The 19,463-nt window shown below is 44.7% G+C and overlaps 1 long non-coding RNA gene across 6 annotated transcripts in view; it reads left to right on the top strand.

Annotated features, from left to right (window-relative positions):
- Positions 1-19,463, top strand: part of LOC137538533 (uncharacterized) — an 834,068-nt gene that overhangs the window by 392,541 nt on the left and 422,064 nt on the right. The window contains exon 5 of one of the 6 annotated variants that reach the window (XR_011024821.1): positions 12,060-12,228. The exons of the other annotated variants lie outside the window; for them this stretch is intronic. This is a non-coding gene — a long non-coding RNA (uncharacterized lncRNA). The remainder of the gene's footprint in view (positions 1-12,059; positions 12,229-19,463) is intronic. 6 annotated transcript variants of the gene reach the window in all.

The following is a 19,463-nucleotide window of genomic DNA, read 5'->3' as shown; positions in this document are numbered from 1 at the left end:
CAATCCCCGCATTCTCAGATCCACAAGTTCTAATAATCTAGTCATACCCAGAGTCCACTTGGAAACTTTTGGTCCTAGAGCCTTCTGTCATGCTGCCCCTATGTTTTGGAACTCCTTACCTCAACAGATCAGGACAGCTCCATCCCTGGACGTGTTTAAATCCAAACTGAAAACCCACCTGTTCAGTTTGGCATTTGCAGAAATATTTTAAGCAAACATGGGGACAAGCACCATCCTAATAATATTAATTAAGGTAATAAGGAAGGTATGTGCTAATTGGGTAACAAAACAACCATAAGCACCAGAGAAAAAGTACCCAAAATACAGCACCAAACCAATCCAAATAATTTTCAAATTACAAAATCTTTATTTGATGTAGAGCAAAACAAATAAAAACAGTATTAAAATTCAGCAAAAGGTGATAGCAGCTGTGTACATAAATAACAATAATCATAAAAATAATGATAATCCATAATAATGGGACCTCACACCCAAATTCTGATTAAGATATGTATTGTTCAAACAGTAAGTCAAGACAAAACCCTCTACTTGACAAAATTAATATATAAATATAAATATTAGGACCATGTAAAATTTGTGCAAATAGTGGAAGTGCAAGGAGTAAAGTACCCACATATACAAAAGATTAGCTGGGATCTAAAACAACGTGCGTCCCAGAAGTGTGATAAATAGCAGCAATCACTAGGAATATTTGCATGTATAAAGGTGCAAAACCGTGCAGATTAGAGATGAGAGTGAAGTTCCAGACTTACAATAGTGAGAGAGGAGGACGCCGCTGTACACCGCCAACCGCCTTAATGCATCACACGGGCTCAACCCGCTTCAGAGAGAGGCCGCAGAAATTTAACTTTTTGCAGAAATTTGCAGAAATATAACTTTTGTTGTGTGAATACTTCATCCCACTACCAATTACTGAATCTGAGAGAGCCTAAGCGCTTTGAGTCCTACGGGAGAAAAGCGCTATAGAAATGTTATTGTATATTGTATTATTGTATTGATGTGAAGCATGGCCTGTAAGAATGAAGTATGGCAATAGTGTCGTCCTGTATATATTGCAAATAACAGTTGGACAGCCCCCAAAGAATGTAACCAGGCTGAAGAATGCCTACATGGAGAGCTTTAAATTTAGCCCCCCACTACCTTAGCTTTACCATAGGATTCCATTGCCTCCCTGGTTTACATCCCAGAGGCACTTGGGAAATTAATCAGATGGTCTTGTGAACAACTGATACATGGGGCTTGATTCACTAAAGGGTGCTAAATGTTAGCACACCAGTGAAAAGCCTCTTATCACGTGCAAAGGCACTTTGCACGTGCTAATCTGCGCGCAAAAGTTTGTGCGTGCAAACTTTAGCGCGGCGTGTGCGGAACGTTGCACCGACCGCGTGCTAAATAGCCTGATAAGCTATTTAAAGAGAACCCGAGGTGTGTTTAAAGAATGTTATCTGCATACAGAGGCTGGATCTGCCTATACAGCCCAGCCTCTGTTGCTATCCCAAACCCCACTAAGGTCCCCCTGCACTCTGAAATGCCTCATAAATCACAGTCATGCTGTGAGGCTGTATTTACATCTGTAGTGTCAGTCTCAGCTGCTCCCCCGCCTCCTGCATAGCTCCGGTCCCTGCCCCTGTCCCTTCCCTCCAATCAGCAGGGAGGGAAGGGATGCAGGCGGGGACTGGAGTTCTGCAGGAGGCGGGGAGAGCAGCAGATTGACACTATAGAGATAAACACAGCCAGCTCTGACAAGCTGTTTGTCAGCAGCGTGGCTGTGATTTATGAGGGATTGCAGAGTGCAGGGGGACCTTAGGGGGGTTTGGGATAGCAACAGAGGCTGGGCTGTATAGGCAGATCCAGCCTCTGTATGCAGATAATATTCTTCAAACCCACCTCGGGTTCTCTTTAACACGCGAACGGTGCAACGTTTCGCACGCAGCGCTAAACTTTGCGCGCAAACAGCTTTAGTCGTGCAAACTACTTAGCACCCTAGTTTGCACGTCCAAAGCTTTTAGGCGTGCTAACTAGGTTAGCACCCTTTAGTGAATCGAGGCCATAGTGTATAACGTCTATGCCCTGCTTGCATGCCATTCAATAAGTTCCTCCACACACAAGTTTACATCTAGTATCCTACTTCCAAAAGATCCGCCGATACAAACAACCTGGAATATGTGAAATTGGATTCTGTGGAAACAAGTCAAAAACTTTTTGTTTTTCAAAAAGACCTTTTAGTTTCTGAGAAAAAAAATTTTAAGAATTTTTTTTTTTAAATTGGTAAAATGTCAATTTGCTGCAGTACACTGGGGGCACAGGGGGAAAGAGGTGACAAAGTTGAGGGGCAGGGTTGAGACAGAGGGGACACTGAGGGCACTGGGGACAGAGGTGACACCAGGGGCAGAGGAGGACATAGACGGGGGGCTGGGGTGACACAGAGGGGAACACTGAGGGCACGGGGGACAGAGGTGACACAGTGGGGAGCAGAGGTGGCACAGAGGGGACACTGAGGGCACTGGGTGGCAGAGGGGGGCATACACGGGGGCAGGGTTTACAGAGGGGACACTGAGGGCACGGGGACAGAGGTGACACAGTGGGGAGCAGAGGTGGCACAGGGGAGGGCGCAGGGTTGACACAGAGGGGACACTGAGGGTACTGGGGGACAGAGGTGACATGAGGGGGGGGGGCAGAGGGGGACATACACGAGGAGGCAGGGGTGACACAGAGAGGAACACTGAGGGCACAGGGGGACAGAGGTGACACAGTGGGGAGCAGAGGTGGCACAGGGGAGGGAGCAGAGGTAACACAGAGGGGACTCTGGAAGCATGGGGGGGGGGGCTCAGAGCAGATACAGGGGCATAGCGTTGTTGAGGTGCATTTTTTTCAGCGGTAAAAAAACGCACAAAAGAGTCAACGAATTCGCCTGCGAGTGGAATGCATGCGAATCGACGCTAATGTATTTAATAGGGAAATCACATGCGGCTTTGTCATGCGGATTTCCCCGCGATTTCGCGTGCGATTTCGCATGCTTTGCTATGGAGCTTTACTCTGGCAGTGACATGGTTAAAATCGCCTGGCTCCTTGCCATGCGAAATCGCGGCTAAATCCGCATGCGGAAACGCAGCCGCATGCGATTTCTTCTGCGGTGGAATCCAGGCGATTCCGCACCGCTACAGTGGAAACAAGCCCTAAAAGTACCCTTTAATTCTGCCATGTGGTGATTTGAGCTAAGATACATTCAGCTCAAATATTCTTTCGGTTTTCATATCAGTTTTTTTCCTTTACTAGCTGATTGCCCGGCATTGCCCAGGTATGTATTTGGCCAGTGTTGGCTCTGCCCACTTTTCCTAACCCTAACACACAATTACTCAATTACTTAACCACTTGAGGACCACAGTCTTTCTACCCCTTAAGGACCAGAGCCTTTTTTTTCATTCAGACCACTGCAGCTTTCACGGTTTATTGCTCTTTTATACAACCTACTATCTAAATGAATTTTCCCTCCTTTTCTTGTCACTAATACAGCTTTCTTTTGGTGCTATTTGATTGCTGCTGCAAGTTTTACTTTTTATTATATTCATCAAAAAAGACATGAATTTTGTCAAAAAAATTATTTTTTTTTAACTTTCTGTGATAAAATTTGTCAAATAAAGTAAAATCTCTGTATACATTTTTGTCCAAATTTATTGTGCTACATGTCTTTAATAAAAAAACAAAAACATTCAGTGTATATTTATTGGTTTGGGTAAAAGTTATAGCGTTTACAAACTATGGTGCAAAAAGTGAATTTTCCCATTTTGAAGCATCTCCGACTTTTCTCACCACCTGTCATGTTTCATGAGGTGCTAAAATTCCAGGACAGTATAAATACCCCCAAATGACCCCATTTTGGAAAGAAGACATCCCAAAGTATTCACTGAGAGGCATTGTGAGTTCATAGAAGATTTTATTTTTTGTCCCAAGTTAGCGGAAAATGACACTTTGAGACAAAAAAAAAAAAGTTTCCATTTCTGCTAACTTGTGACAAAAAAAAAATGAAATCTGCCACGGACTTACCATGCCCCTCTTTGAATACCTTGAAGTGTCTACTTTCCAAAATGGGGTCACTTGTGGGGTGTGTTTACTGTCCTGGCATTTTGGGGGGTGCTAAATTGTAAGCACCCCTGTAAAGCCTAAAGGTGCTCATTGGACTTTGGGCCACTTAGCGCAGTTAGGCTGCAAAAAAGTGCCACACATGTGGTATTGCCGTACTCAGGAGAAGTAGTATAATGGGTTTTGGGGTGTATTTTTACACATACCCATGCTGGGTGGGAGAAATATCTCTGTAAATGACAATTTTTTGATTTTTTTTTACACACAATTGTTCATTTACAGAGAGATTTCTCCCACCCAGCATGGGTATGTGTAAAAATACCCCCTAAAACACATTATACTACTTCTCCTGAGTACAGCGATACCACATGTGTGGCACTTTTTTGCACCCTAACTGCGCTAAGGGGCCCAAAGTCCAATGAGTACCTTTAGGATTTCACAGGTCGTTTTGAGACATTTGGTTTCAAGACTACGCCTCACGGTTTAGGGCCCCTAAAATGCCAGGGCAGTTTAGGAACCCCACAAGTGACCCCATTTTAGAAATACAACACCACAAGGTATTCTGTTAGGAGTATGGTGAGTTCATGGATTTTTTTTTTGTCAGTTAGCGGAAATTGAAAAACAATAAAAATCAATTTCCGCTAATTTGTGATAAACAATAAAATCTTCTATGAACTCACCATACCCCTAACGGAATACCTTGGGGTGTCTTCTTTCTAAAATGGGGTCACTTGTGTGGTTCCTATACTGCCCTGGCATTTTAGGGGCCCTAAACCGTGAGGAGTAGTCTTGAAACCAAATTTCTCAAAATGACCTGTGAAATCCTAAAGGTACTCATTGGACTTTAGGCCCCTTAGCCCAGTTAGGGTGCAAAAAAGTGCCACACATGTGGTACCGCCGTACTCATAGGATGTTGGGCCCCTCAGCGCACCTAGACTGCAAAAAAGTGTCACACATGTGGTATCGCCATACTCAGGAGAAGTAGTATAATGTGTTTTGGGGTGTATTTTTACACATACCCATGCTAGGTGGGAGAGATATTTCTCCCACCCAGCATAGGTATGTGTAAAAATACACCCCAAAACACATTATACTACTTCTCCTGAGTACGGGCGATACCACGTGTGACACTTTTTTGCAGCCTAGGTGCGCTAAGGGGCCCAACGTCCTATTCACGGGTCATTTTGAGGCATTTGGTTTCTAGACTACTCACAGTTTAGGGCCCCTAAAATGCCAGGGCAGTATAGGAACCCCACAAGTGACTGAATTTTAGAAAGAAGACACCCCAAGGTATTCCGTTAGGTGTATGGTGAGTTCATAGAAGATTTTATGTTTTGTCACAAGTTAGTGAAAAATGACAATGTGTGAAAAAAAACAATAAAAATCAATTTCCGCTAACTTTTGACAAAAAATAAAATCTTCTATGAACTCGTCATACACCTAACGGAATACCTTGGGGTGTCTTTTTTTTCTAAAATGGGGTCAATTGTGGGGTTCCTATACTGCCCTGGCATTTTAGGGGCCCAAAACCGTGAGGAGTAGTCTGGAAACCAAATGCTTCAAAATGACTGTTCAGTGGTATAAGCATCTGCAAATTTTGATGACAGGTGGTCTATAAGGGGACGAATTTTGTGGAACCGGTCATAAGCAGGGTGGCCTCTTAGATGACAGGTTGTATTGGGTCTGATCTGATGGATAGGAGTGCTAGGGGGTGACAGAAGGTGATTGATGGGTGTCTCAGGGGGTGTTTAGAGGGGAAAATAGATGCAATCAATGCACTGGGGAGGTGATCGGAAGGGGGTCTGAGGGGGATCTGAGGGTTTGGCCGAGTGATCATGAGCCCAAACGGGGCAAATTAGGGCCTGATCTGATAAGTAGGTGTGCTAGGGGGTGACAGGTGGTGACAGGAGGTGATTGATGAGTGTCTCAAGGTGTGATTAGAGGGGGGAAAAGATGCAAGCAATGCACTGGCAAGGTGATCAGGGCTGGAGTCTGAGGGCGTTCTGAGGGTGTAGGCGGGTGATTGTGTGCCCTAGGGGCAGATAGGGGTCTGATCTGATGGGTAGCAGTGACAGGTTGTTACAGGGGGTGATTGATGGGTAATTAGCGTGTGTTTAGAGGAGAGAACAGATGTAAACAATGCACTTTGGAGGTGATCTGACGGCGGGTTTGCGGGCGATCTGATGGTGTGAGTGGGTGATCAGATTGCCCGCAAGGGGCAGGTTAGGGGCTGATTGATGGGTGGCAGTGACAGGGGGTGATTGATGGGTGATTGACAGGTGATCAGTGGGTTATTACAGGGAAGAACAGATGTAAATAATGCACTGGCAAATTTATAAGGGGGGGTCTGAGGGAAATCTGAGCGTGTGGGCGGTTGATTGGGTGTCCGCAAGGGGCAGATTAGGGTCTAATCTGATGGGTAACAGTGACAGGTGGTGATAGGGGGTGATTGATGGGTAATTAGTGGGTGTTTAGAGGAGAGAACAGATGTAAACAATGCACTTGGGAGGTGATCTGACGGCGGGTTTGCGGGCGATCTGATGGTGTGGGTGGGTGATCAGAATGCCCACAAGGGGCAGGTTAGGGGCTGATTGATGGGTGGCAGTGACAGGGGGTGATTGATGGGTGATTGACAGGTGATCATTGGTTTATTACAGGGGGGATAGATGCATACAGTACACAGGGGGGGGGGGGGTCTGGGGAGAATCTGTGGGGGGGGGGGGTGATCAGGAGCCCCCAGGGGGCAGTTAGGACGTAAAATAAAAACATAGTGTTGACAGATAGTGACAGGGAGTGATTGATTGGTGATTAGGGAGTGATTGGGTGCAAACAGTGGTCCGGGGGGTGGGCAGGGGGGGGGGGTCTGAGGGGTGCTGTGGGCGATCAGAGGGAAGGGGGGGCAGGATCAGTGTGTTTGGTGCAAATTAGGGTGGCTGCAGCCTGCCCTGGTGGTCCCTCGGACACTGGGACCACCAGGGCAGGAGGCAGCCTGTATAATACACTTTGTATACATTTGAAAATCAATAGGTGGATTTTGATTGGCTTCTGTAGGCTCCACTCACTTTTCTGAATATTAATCCCAGTCACCCAGTGACCATCTGTGCAAAGTTTGAGAACCCTGCCATTAACAGTGTAAGAATGGCTGCAGTTTACATTTTCCCAATGAAATTTGTATTTTTCTCCACCCACTGATGTCCCGACATTGCTCGGGTATGTATTTGGCTGGTGTTGTCTCCGCCCACTTTTTCTAACCCTAACACACAATTACTCAATGACCAAATTTGTGAGCTTTGCGGTCTTTGGCATCAATAATTTGCATTGAAATGAAACAAATCTGATTAACTGTTTGTGGCTCCACCCCTTTTTCTGAATTTGAACCCCAGTGACCAACTGTACCAGGTTTGAGGCTTGTGCCATTAACAGTGCAAGAATGGCAGCAATTACATATTCCCCTCAAAAATCAATAGGTGAATTTTGATTGGCTTTTTTAGGCTCCACCCACTTTTCTGAATAATAATTCTAGTCACCCAGCGACCAATTATGCAAAGTTTGACAGCCGTACCATTAACAGTGTAAAAATGGATGCAGTTTACAGTTTATCAGTGAAATTTGTATTTGTCTCCGCCCACTGATGCCCCGGCATTGCCTGCTTATGTATTTGGCTGGTGTTGGCTGCGCCCACTTTTCCTAACCCCAACACACAATTACTCAATGACCAAATTTGTGAGCTTTGCGGTCTTTGGTATCAATAACTTGCTTTAAAATGAAACAAATCAGATTGGCTGTTTGGTCTCCACCCCCTTTTATTAATGTAAACTCCAGTCACCCAAAGACCAACTGTACCAGGTTTGAGGCTTGCGCCATTAACAGTGCAAGAATGGCAGCAATGAAATAAAAATCAATAGGTGAATTTTGATTTTTTTTTTGTAGGCTCCACCCACTTTCTGAATATTAATCCCAGTCACCCAGTGTTCAACTGTGCAACGTTTGAGAACCGTACCAAATCTAATTGGCTGTTTGTGGCTCCACCCCCTTTCACAATTTGATCCCTAGTCACCCAATGCAGAGCCGGCCTTTGGGGGTGGCAAGTGTGGCAATCGCCCCAGGCCCCGCGCCTGAAGAGGCCCCGCACCCTATGCAGTGGTGGGGAGAGCGGGCATAGTAGTTAAAACTCACCTGTCTTCCTCCGATCCTCACAGCTACCATCTATTTCCTCTCCCAGCATCTGTGTATTGGGAACAGCGCCCCCTATGATGATGTGACTGCATGTCACCACAGGGAGAGTTGTTACCAATACACAGATGCTGGGAGAGGAAATAGATGGTAGCTGTGAGGATCGGAGGAAGACAGGTGAGTTTTAACTACTATGCCCGCTCTCCCCACCACTGCAGCCACCTTCATATCTAACCTGTACTGCGGGGCACCTACCTATCTAATCTATACTGCAGGCACCTATCTAATCTATACTGCAGGCACCTATCTAATCTTTACTGCAGGCACCTTCCTATCTAATCTATACTGCAGGCACCTATCTAATTTATACTGCAGGCTGGCACCTATCTATCTAATTTATACTGCAGGCACCTATCTAATCTATACTGCAGGCACCTATCTAATCTATACTGCGGGCACCTATCTAATCTATACTGCAGGCACCTATCTAATCTATACTGCAGGCACCTATCTAATCTATACTGCAGGCTGGCACCTATCTATCTAATTTATACTGCAGGCACCTATCTAATCTATACTGCAGGCACCTATCTATTGTATACTGCAGGCTGGCACCTACCTATCTAATCTATCTTGCAGCCACCTTCCTATCTAATCTATACTGCAGGCTGGCACCTACCTATCTAATCTATACTGCAGGCACCTATCCAATCTATACTGCAGGCACCTACTTATCTGATCTATACTGCAGGGCACCTACCTATCTAATCTATACTGCAGGCACCTATCTAATAAATACTGCAGGCTGGCACCTATCTATCTAATTTATACTGCAGGCACCTATGTAATCTGTACTGCAGGGCACCTACCTGTCTAATCTATACTGCAGGGCACCTACCTACCTATCAAATCTATACTGCAGGCGCCTACCTATCTAATCTATACTGCAAGCACCTATCTAATCTATACTGCAGGCTGGCACCTATCTATCTAATTTATACTGCAGGCACCTATGTAATCTGTACTGCAGGGCACCTACCTGTCTAATCTATACTGCAGGGCACCTACCTACCTATCTAATCTATACTGCAAGACACCTACCTATCTAAACTATACTGCAGGCACATATCTAATCTATACTGCAGGGCACCTATCTACCTATCTAATCTATACTGCAGGCACCTACCTATCTCATCTATACTGCAGGCTGGCACCTATCTATCTAATTTATACTGCAGGCACCTATCTAATCTGTACTGCAGGGCACCTACCTATCTAATCTATACTGCAGGGCACCTACCTGTCTAATCTATACTGCAGGGCACCTACCTACCTATCTAATCTATACTGCAGGACACCTACCTATCTAACCTATACTGCAGGCACCTATCTAATCTATACTGCAGGGCACCTACCTATCTAATCTATACTGCAGGGCACCTACCTATCTAATCTATACTGCAGGACACCTACCTATCTAACCTATACTGCAGGCACCTATCTAATCTACACTGCAGGGCACCTACCTATCTAATCTATACTGCAGGGCACCTACCTATCTAATCTATACTGCGGGGCACCTACCTATCTAACCTATACTGGAGGCACCTACCTACAGTATCTAACCTATACAGAGTGTGTGCTTCCACAGCGTGTGTGTGTGTGTGTGTATCCACAACTGATGTCTCTAGGCCCCGCATATGACACTCGCCCCAGGCCCCGCGTACTCTAGGACCACCTCTGACCCAATGATTAACTGTACCAGGTTTGAGGCTTGTGCCATTAACAGTGCAAGAATGGCAGCAATGTAAATATTCCCCTTGAAAATCAATAGGTGTATTTTGATTGGCTTTTATAGGCTCCACCCACTTTTCTGAATATTAATCCTAGTCACCCAGCGACCAATTGTGCAAAATATGAGAACCCTACCATTAACAGTGTAAGAATGGCTGCAGTTTACATTTTCCCAGTTAAATTTGTATTTGTCTCTGCCCACTTTTTGTTATCGGGATAAAAAGTATCCTATACTTTATTCCAGGTAATGTACTATGTATGTGCCAAATTTCATTCAAATCCGTTCAGCCATTTTTGTGTGATCGAGTAACAAACATCCAAACTTTCCCATTTATAATATTAGTAGGATGTTACTTGCATTTAATACATTACTTTTGACCTTTTACTTAGGTAGGGAAATTGTTGTTTTGAAAGACAGTCCTGTTTATTTTGTACTTTTTTATTATAAAAAGTTTTGCACCAAGCAACCTGACAGTAGTTCCTCAGAAACCTATTTCTCCTTTCACAGATCATTTTCAAGATATATATTTTTAGTCATCTTGCCTATTAAGGGCTGGTTCAGACAGACGTGCACAAGGTGGATCAGCGCAACACCAGGCCGCCTCCAAATGGCCTCCATCAGAGATGCGCTGAGCCCCCCCAGGAACTACAAACGCACCTTGAACCCAAACAGAAGCTCTGCATATACACCAAAAGCATGGCTGTTAAGTGGGAGCAGCTGACCAAAAACGAATTACATTAGTACATAGCAAGGAAATGAACAGCGCTACTTAAAAACAGACTAGTGCCTACCTGCAAAAGAGTGCAAGCCCCACTTGTGGGGTCGAATACACACCGAGCATACACATGACCTGTCTACCACTAGAGGAGGATGTTAGTTTCCATTAACAGCTTGCATGCAACCTATTAAGTACTCGTCCCTCCCACTGCGAAGAAGTCAATCCTCCATGGGAGGGGCCTAACACTAACTAAATCCTAACCTATGTATATGCATAGCCTGGGTGCGGCTAATCAAATAAAATCGAAAATTGAAAATTGTGCACAAGGTGGATCAGCGCAACACCAGGCCGCCTCCAAATGGCCTCCATCAGAGATGCGCTGAGCCCCCCCAGGAACTACAAACGCACCTTGAACCCAAACAGAAGCTCTGCATATACACCAAAAGCATGGCTGTTAAGTGGGAGCAGCTGACCAAAAACGAATTACATTAGTACATAGCAAGGAAATGAACAGACAGACGTCTGTGTGGCGTCGCGTCTGGGGGCGTTGCCGCGGCTGCCGGTCAGGCTTTCAGTAGCCTTCGGTCGCGTTCCGATGCAGTCGCGTTTTTTATTTCCCCTAGGGGAACATTAGCCGTCGCGGTTGGCCGCTCCCTGGAAGAAACATGTCGCTTCCAGGGGCAGCTCGAACGCTAACGAAAATCGGGACCCGAACGCCGCGTTCGGGTAAAAGCGCGCAAAAGCTCAGTGTAAACGCTCCCATTCACTTAAATGGGAGCGTTTACCGTGACGTTCCGAACGCTTGCGGTAAACGCTCCGCAAGCGTCCGTCTGAACCAGCCCTAAAGAGGAACTGTAACCAACCTCAATCAGCAGCTAATACCCCCTTTCCCATAAGAAATATTTACCTTTTCTCATATATCATCTGGGGGGTCTGTATGGCTGATATTGTGATGAAACCCCTCCCACAGTGTGATGTCATGTTCATGATCCTGACAGTTTGCTGTCTGTGAACCTCGTTGCATTCTGGGAAATAATGACTTTTTCCGACTGCCAAGCAAGCCATATTTGCCTCTGTGCATAGAACTGTCAGTAACAAACATTTCGTACAGATCACCTGGCAGGACTAATGATGTCACCACCAGTGATACTGTACATTTCAGAATGTAAATCAGGGAGAGAAGAGATTTTACAATGGACAAACATTAACTAAATAATCTGTAAATGAATATTGTTAATAATTAGCAATTTTATTATGCTATTTTCACTACAGTTCCTCCTTAAGTCATGGAAAAGTTTTTAACAGACTCAAGAGAGGCAGAAGGAAATCTGAGAGCACTGGAAACACTGGTGAAAAAGAATAATTGAAACTGTAACCAGAAACCACCAAAAGATTACAGCGTGTCAAGCGCTGCCACTGGGACAGGCAGAAGGATCAGAAGGTTTGTGCCAGTGCCGATTGGGCCACACGCTTCCAGGTCTATGCATCTGTAGTAGCCTCAAGTCTTTATTTACAGACAGCATTTAGAACTAGGGAGAAGAATCTATTGAATCATATGCTTCAAAAATGTACACTTAGTACCAAGGTCTCAACTAGCAATTCCATTTGCTTAACCACCTTAGCGGTATGGACGAGCTTAGCTAGTCCATTACCTGCGGTGGATTGCTCAGCCCCTGGTAAGTCTTTTTTTACAATTTTTTTTTTTAAACATGCAGCTAGCAATTTGTTAGCTGTGTGTTTAGCTGCCACTCGCCGCCAATCCGCCGTTACAAGGCGCGAAAGAGGGCCCCCCCAGACCCTCAGCGCAGCCTGGACAATCACTGCCAGGCTGCGCTATGGGGTGGATCGGGACTCCCCCTGACGTCATGACGTCATTCTGATCATCGCCATGGCGACGAGGGAAGCCCTAATAGGAAATGCCGTTCAGAGCGGGATTTCCTGTTGGGTATGATCGCCGGCAATCGGAGGGGTGGGAGGGATGCCGCAGGGAGGGGGAAGCACTAGGCTAGCTACATAATAATAAATAAAAAAGGTAAAAAAAACACCCGCAGGCGAGCGCCGCAAAAAAATAAACCGCCAGGGTGGTTAAAGGGGTTCTGTGGAGTCCTGCAATAAACATAAACAGACACTTACCTGGGACTTCTATCAGCCCCCTGTAGCTGTAATGTCCTGCGCCGTCCTCCTCCGATCATTCGTTCCCCGCCGCCGGTCCCGGTCTAATTACGCCTGTCACGCGGCTGCGCTTGCGTCTCCGGGAGCTTACTGCGCAGGCGCAGTACAAGAAAACCTCGTACTGCGCCTGCACAGTAAGCTCCCAGAGACGAGAGCGGGAGCGCGCATTATTCGTCTTGTTAGATGAATAATTGCCCAATGCCGGTGGCGGGAAACGAGTGATTGGAGGATGGTGTGGAACATAACAGCTACAGGGGACTGATAGTGTCTGTTTATGTTTATTGCTCCACAGAACCGCTTTAACCACTTCATCCTTCAGTCGTTTTTCACCTTATGCATCTGAGCAATTTTCACCTCCTATTCTTTCGCCAATAACTTTATCACTACTTATCACAATGAATGTATCTATATCTTGTTTTTTCCACCACCTATTAGCCTTTTTTTGGGTGGTACATTTTGCTAAGAATTATTTTTTGTAAATGCATTTTAATGGAAATATTAAAGCGGAATATAACCCTGCATTTCAACTTTGCTCTAAAACATTATTTACAGTATATTATATGCAACCAGCATTTTTTTTTTTACTAGACCAGCATTGGAAGGGTTACACAGGGCTTTAAAGTCCCTAGAGATTTCTGCAACCGAATCCGAACTTGAGTTAGATACTTTTTGTTTACAAATATGTGTTTATTATGACTCATCTCTCTCACTGAGAAGGAGCTTGGAGGACAGCCAAAGAGATGTATCTATTGATAAACAGTTACACACTAACTAAATAGAATGTAACCATCTGAATGTCTGCACGGAACTTAAAACCTCTGTGTTTAACCCTTCCAATGCTGGTCTAGTAAAAAAAAAATGCTTTTTGCATATAATATGCTGTAAATAATGTTTTAGAGCAAAGTTGAAATGCAGGGTTATATTCCGCTTTAAGAATAAAATGGAAAAAAAATATTATTTCTCAGTTTTCAGCCATTATAGCATTAAGGCTAATTTCACACCAGGACGTTGCGTTAGAGGGGGCGTTAAGGTCGCATAACGTCCCCCTAACGGAACGCCTGGTGGTGCTAGATCTGGACGTCAGAGTGAGCCGCGTTGTGCAGCTCACTCTGGCGTCAGTGATGCCGTGATGCGCACTCTTGTGCGCATGCGGCATCACGTGGTCCCGCCGGCCAATCGCCGCACAGAGCGGCTGCTCCAGGAAGTAAACACTGCACGTCATAACGTGCAGTGCATATTAATTAGCCATGTGCCTGGCCGCTCTCCGCTCCTCCCCAACATTACTGAGCATGTGCAAGTAGTCTAACGCGGCTCAGCCGCGTCCAAAGTACTGCATGCAGTACGTTGTCTTGTGACGCAGCGTTACAATGTAACGCAACGTCCGCACTGTGAACAGCCCCATTGATTTTTCATTACTGTGCGGTGGGCTGCGTTACAGGCTGCTCTAACGTGCGCCTGTAACGTCCCACTGTGAAACCAGCCTAAAATAATACATGCTACCATAATTAAAACACACATATTTATTTTGCCCATTTGTCCCGGTTATTATACAATGTAAATGATGTCCCTATCACAATGTATGGCACCAATATTTTATTTGGAAATAAAGGTGCATTTTTACAGTTTTGTGCCCATCACTATTTACAAGCTTATAATTTAAAAAATAATAGTAATATACCCTCTTCACATGCATATTAATAATGTTCAGACCCTTAGGTAACTATATATATATATATATATATATATATATATATATATATATATATATATATATATATACAGTGGAGGAAATAATTATTTGACCCCTCACTGATTTTGTAAGTTTGTGCAATGACAAAGAAATGAAAAGTCTCAGAACAGTATCATTTCAATGGTAGGTTTATTTTAACAGTGGCAGATAGCACATCAAAAGGAAAATCAAAAAATAACCTTAAATAAAAGATAGCAACTGATTTGCATTTCATTGAGTGAAATACATTTTTTAACCCCTACCAACCATTAAGAGTTCTGGCTCCCACAGAGTGGTTAGACACTTCTACTCAATTAGTCACCCTCATTAAGGACACCTGTCTTAACTAGTCACCTGTATAAAAGACACCTGTCCACAGAATCAATCAATCAAGCAGACTCCAAACTCTCCAACATGGGAAAGACCAAAGAGCTGTCCAAGGATGTCAGAGACAAAATTGTAGACCTGCACAAGGCTGGAATGGGCTACAAAACCATTAGCAAGAAGCTGGGAGAGAAGGTGACAACTGTTGGTGCGATTGTTCGAAAATGGAAGGAGCACAAAATGACCATCAATCGACCTCGCTCTGGGGCTCCACGCAAGATCTCACCTCGTGGGGTGTCAATGGTTCTGAGTAAGGTGAAAAAGCATCCTAGAACTACACGGGAGGAGTTAGTGAATGACCTCAAATTAGCAGGGACCACAGTCACCAAGAAAACCATTGGAAACACATTACACCGCAATGGATTAAAATCCTGCAGGGCTCGCAAGGTCCCCCTGCTCAAGAAGGCACATGTGCAGGCCCGTCTGAAGTTTGCCAATGAACACCTGAATGATTCTGTGAGTGACTGGGAGAAGGTGCTGTGGTCTGATGAGACCAAAATAGAGCTCTTTGGCATTAACTCAACTCGCTGTGTTTGGAGGAAGAAAAATGCTGCCTATGACCCCCAAAACACCGTCCCCACCGTCAAGCATGGGGGTGGAAACATTTTGCTTTGGGGGCGTTTTTCTGCTAAGGGCACAGGACAACTTAATCGCATTAACGGGAAAATGGACGGAGCCATGTATCGTGAAATCCTGAACGACAACCTCCTTCCCTCTGCCAGGAAACTGAAAATGGGTCGTGGATGGGTGTTTCAGGACGACAATGACCCAAAACATACAGCAAAGGCAACAAAGGAGTGGCTCAAGAAGAAGCACATTAGGGTCATGGAGTGGCCTAGTCAGTCTCCGGACCTTAATCCAATAGAAAACCCATGGAGGGAGCTCAAGCTCAGAGTTGCACAGAGACAGCCTCGAAACCTTAGGGATTTAGAGATGATCTGCAAAAGAGGAGTGGACCAACATTCCTCCTAAAATGTGTGCAAACTTGGTCATCAATTACAAGAAACGTTTGACCTCTGTGCTTGCAAACTAGGGTTTTTCCACTAAGTATTAAGTCTTTTATTGTTAGAGGGTTCAAAAACTTATTTCACTCAATGAAATGCAAATCAGTTGCTATTTTTTATTTAAGGTTATTTTTTCGATTTTCCTTTTGATGTGCTATTTGCCACTGTTAAAATAAACCTACCATTGAAATGATACTGTTCTGAGACTTTTCATTTCTTTGTCATTGGACAAACTTACAAAATCAGTGAGGGGTCAAATAATTATTTCCTCCACTGTATATAATTTTTTTTAAATTGTATTATTTTTTTATTAAAACATTTATTTGGGTATTTTTTGGAGTGGGGGGGGGGGGTAAACAGTTAATTTTAAATGAAATAAATTGTATTTATTGTTTTTTAAGAATGTATGCAGATGTAGTTTCACTATTTGGTCACAAGATGGCCACAGCCAAAACGTTTTTTTTTTAAGTCCTGTAATGAAGCACTCTCGCTTACAGGAAGTGAAGGGAGGACGTGAAACTTTTTTTCTTTAGAAAGATTGTGGCTTCTGAAAGAAGCTATCGTTCTTTCTAATGGGGATTTAGATCAATGAATGGGAACTGTATTGCCATTCATTGATCTCGGGGGTTATGAGCGGCGGCATGGGAGCGCACAGCAGCGCGCAGCAGCAAAGTAGCAGCCTTTTGGACGTATCAGCAACATCCAAAGGCGAAACTGGTTAAAGTGGATCTGAACTCTTGCACAGGACAGAAGGAAAGAAGAGAAATGCACCCTGTATGTATTTAGAGAGTTTAGCCTGTCTGATTTCCCCCTCATCTGTTACTAATTATAAGTGTAATTTGATCTCTTAGCTGTGTCAGCTGGCTGCTTCAGCAGAGCAGCTAATTTGTAAACACAGGATGTTAACCCTATGCCTGCTTCCATGAAAGCAGGAAGTCAACACACTGCAGATTTATTACAGGATTCATATAATCTGTAACAAAAAGATGTTTTTCTTTAGCCACTTCAGTACCAGCATTTTTTGGCCCCTTAAGGACTAAAGAATGCTGGTACAAAAAAATGGTGCTCATCAACGTCATGCTGCACAGACCCACCGACCGCCCCACTCTCTGGTTGCTGTAGCTCAATTGCTCTGCTGTCGCTATGACAACAGGACTCCGGGGACCACTCAGGAGATAATTTTATTGGTTTCTGACCCTGTGATCTATGTGAGCCAAGGAGATTAGCTCACAGTGATCACAGGGTCAGAAACCAATGAAATTGTCTCCTGACCAGCTCACGGAGCTCTGCTGTCATACCGACAACAGGGCGAGTGGGCTGCAGTCAGGGGCGTAACTAGAAATCACTGGGTTCCCCTGCAAAAATTTGGATGGGGTCCCCTCCGCCGAACACCCACCCCCACCTCTGTCATTAGAACAATTGTGCAGAGAATTGAAAGCTTTTTCTCTCCGTGCCCAGACCTCAAGCATCACTAAAGAACACAGCACTTGGAGAGGGGTAGAAAGGCTGGGGGTAGAACAAGGCTGTATAAAAGATCCAGCTGCACACTGAATAGGGACTGTCTGCAAATCTTTGTCTGCAAAACGTTGTATGATTCCCTATTAGTGGCTTGTGCAGATGCAGTCATTAGAACAATTGTAGAGAGAGCAGTAAGCAAGTTTTTCTCTCCAAGCCCTAAGTTGTCAGTCTCTCAGGACAGGGCCTCTTGTGGCCTCTGTCCCCCCCTGCGGCTGCATTCCTTGCAGGGTCTATTGTTGATTACTTGAGAGCAGTGTGATCAGCGGTAGTGGAGGGAACGTGCAGCCGGCTAGATTAAATCTACACACTGGCAGGGATGACAGGTCCCAAACAGGGCTTAGAATTCAGTTAGCACAGCCTGGAAGCAGTTAAAGGATTTTTGTGCTGTTGCTTATCTTTTAGAGTAAGGAGAAAGTTCTGAGTTCAGGTCCACTATAAAGTAATCCTGTGAGAAAACAAAATGCAAAAATGAGATACCTCAGTGGAGGGAAGCCTCTGGATGATCATCCGTGAATTCATCACTGCTCACCAGCACCTTCATCTTCTTCATGGATGTGCTCCCATCCATGAACTAACACGGCTGCACTGTGCAATGATGGCCTGCGCAGTAGTAAAGTGCTGCTCTTGCATGGAGGAAAAAGCCGCACACTGCTTAGGCACGGGCTGCCGTTGTACCTGTGCAGGTGGCACTCATACATGGACGGGTATGCGGCTGCCCGGATATCAGAATCAGGATCAGTTTAGTTCGCCAAGCATGACTGGATCATGCCCGGAACTGGTTTTAGCAACACGGGGCAGCTCACAAGAAATAAGTTACAGCAGAGACATAAACGTAAACAGTGTACAGGCAATAAGTTACATCAGAGACATGACAGTGTAAGAAAAACCGTGAGACAGTAACATAACAAGAAGCAAGAACAAGATAACACAGCATGATTCCCGTAGACAATAACACTATTGTACCATGGGTTAGTGGACAGCTAAGTAGGTGCTTCCACAGGTGTGAGGGGAGCGCAGTGTTGCCAACCGTCAGTAAATTTACTGACAGTCAGTAAAAAAGTCAACAAATCTGGGCTGTTAGTAAAGTCCATGAAAAACTTTGTGGTGTCAGTAAAAAAAACCTCTCTCCCTAAAGATCACAGCACTTACTGCTTATTATCAGTTCACGTATCACTCTGGAATGTACACTGCTCTAGCTAAAGGTGGCCATACATCTGTAGATTTGGTGGCCAATCGCCTGTCAGATAAGACAATTATTACTGATATTATAAAAATTGGTGCCACCAAGAGCATGCCTATACAATCAAACCAATTTCGGCCCAAAATTGGTTGCATATATCGATCGCATGTATCAATCGGACATGCTGGAAAATCTCAGGTTGGCATGCTCAAACGGGTGCATGCAGCGGCAAGGGCTGCGATAATGGAGGACAAACATGATGGAAGCTCCCGGTCGCATCCCCCAAATGTAAATGTATCAAAGCGTCCCCCCTTTCCCCCCCTTAGATGCAGTACATGAATACTTTATCTGTCCGCCACTGCACTCTTCTTCCTCATTTGCAGCCCGCATGGTTGCCGATGTATTGCACGTGGGGCGCATGTGTGATATCTTTCATTTCAGTAATATTAGATGTCAGTAAAAATAGTGTTCTGTCAGTAAATTTTTTATGCTTTGTCAGTAAAAATGTATTTCCGAGGTTGGCAACACTGGGGGAGCGCCATGAGACTTATAGGGAGTTCAAGAGTCTCACCGCTGTGGGGAAGAAAGTGCCTCTGTGCCTTGATATATTCATCAAGCTCCTGTCAAATGTGAATGTAGGTTTCCAGTTCTGTATTGGTGGGGTGAAGGAGTCCAGAAGCTTCCATCTA

This window comes from Hyperolius riggenbachi, chromosome 11 (genome assembly GCF_040937935.1).
Source record: "Hyperolius riggenbachi isolate aHypRig1 chromosome 11, aHypRig1.pri, whole genome shotgun sequence".
Taxonomy (NCBI): domain Eukaryota; kingdom Metazoa; phylum Chordata; class Amphibia; order Anura; family Hyperoliidae; genus Hyperolius; species Hyperolius riggenbachi.
Note: the sequence above shows the minus strand (reverse complement) of the source record. Positions and strands in the feature narration are given on the sequence as shown.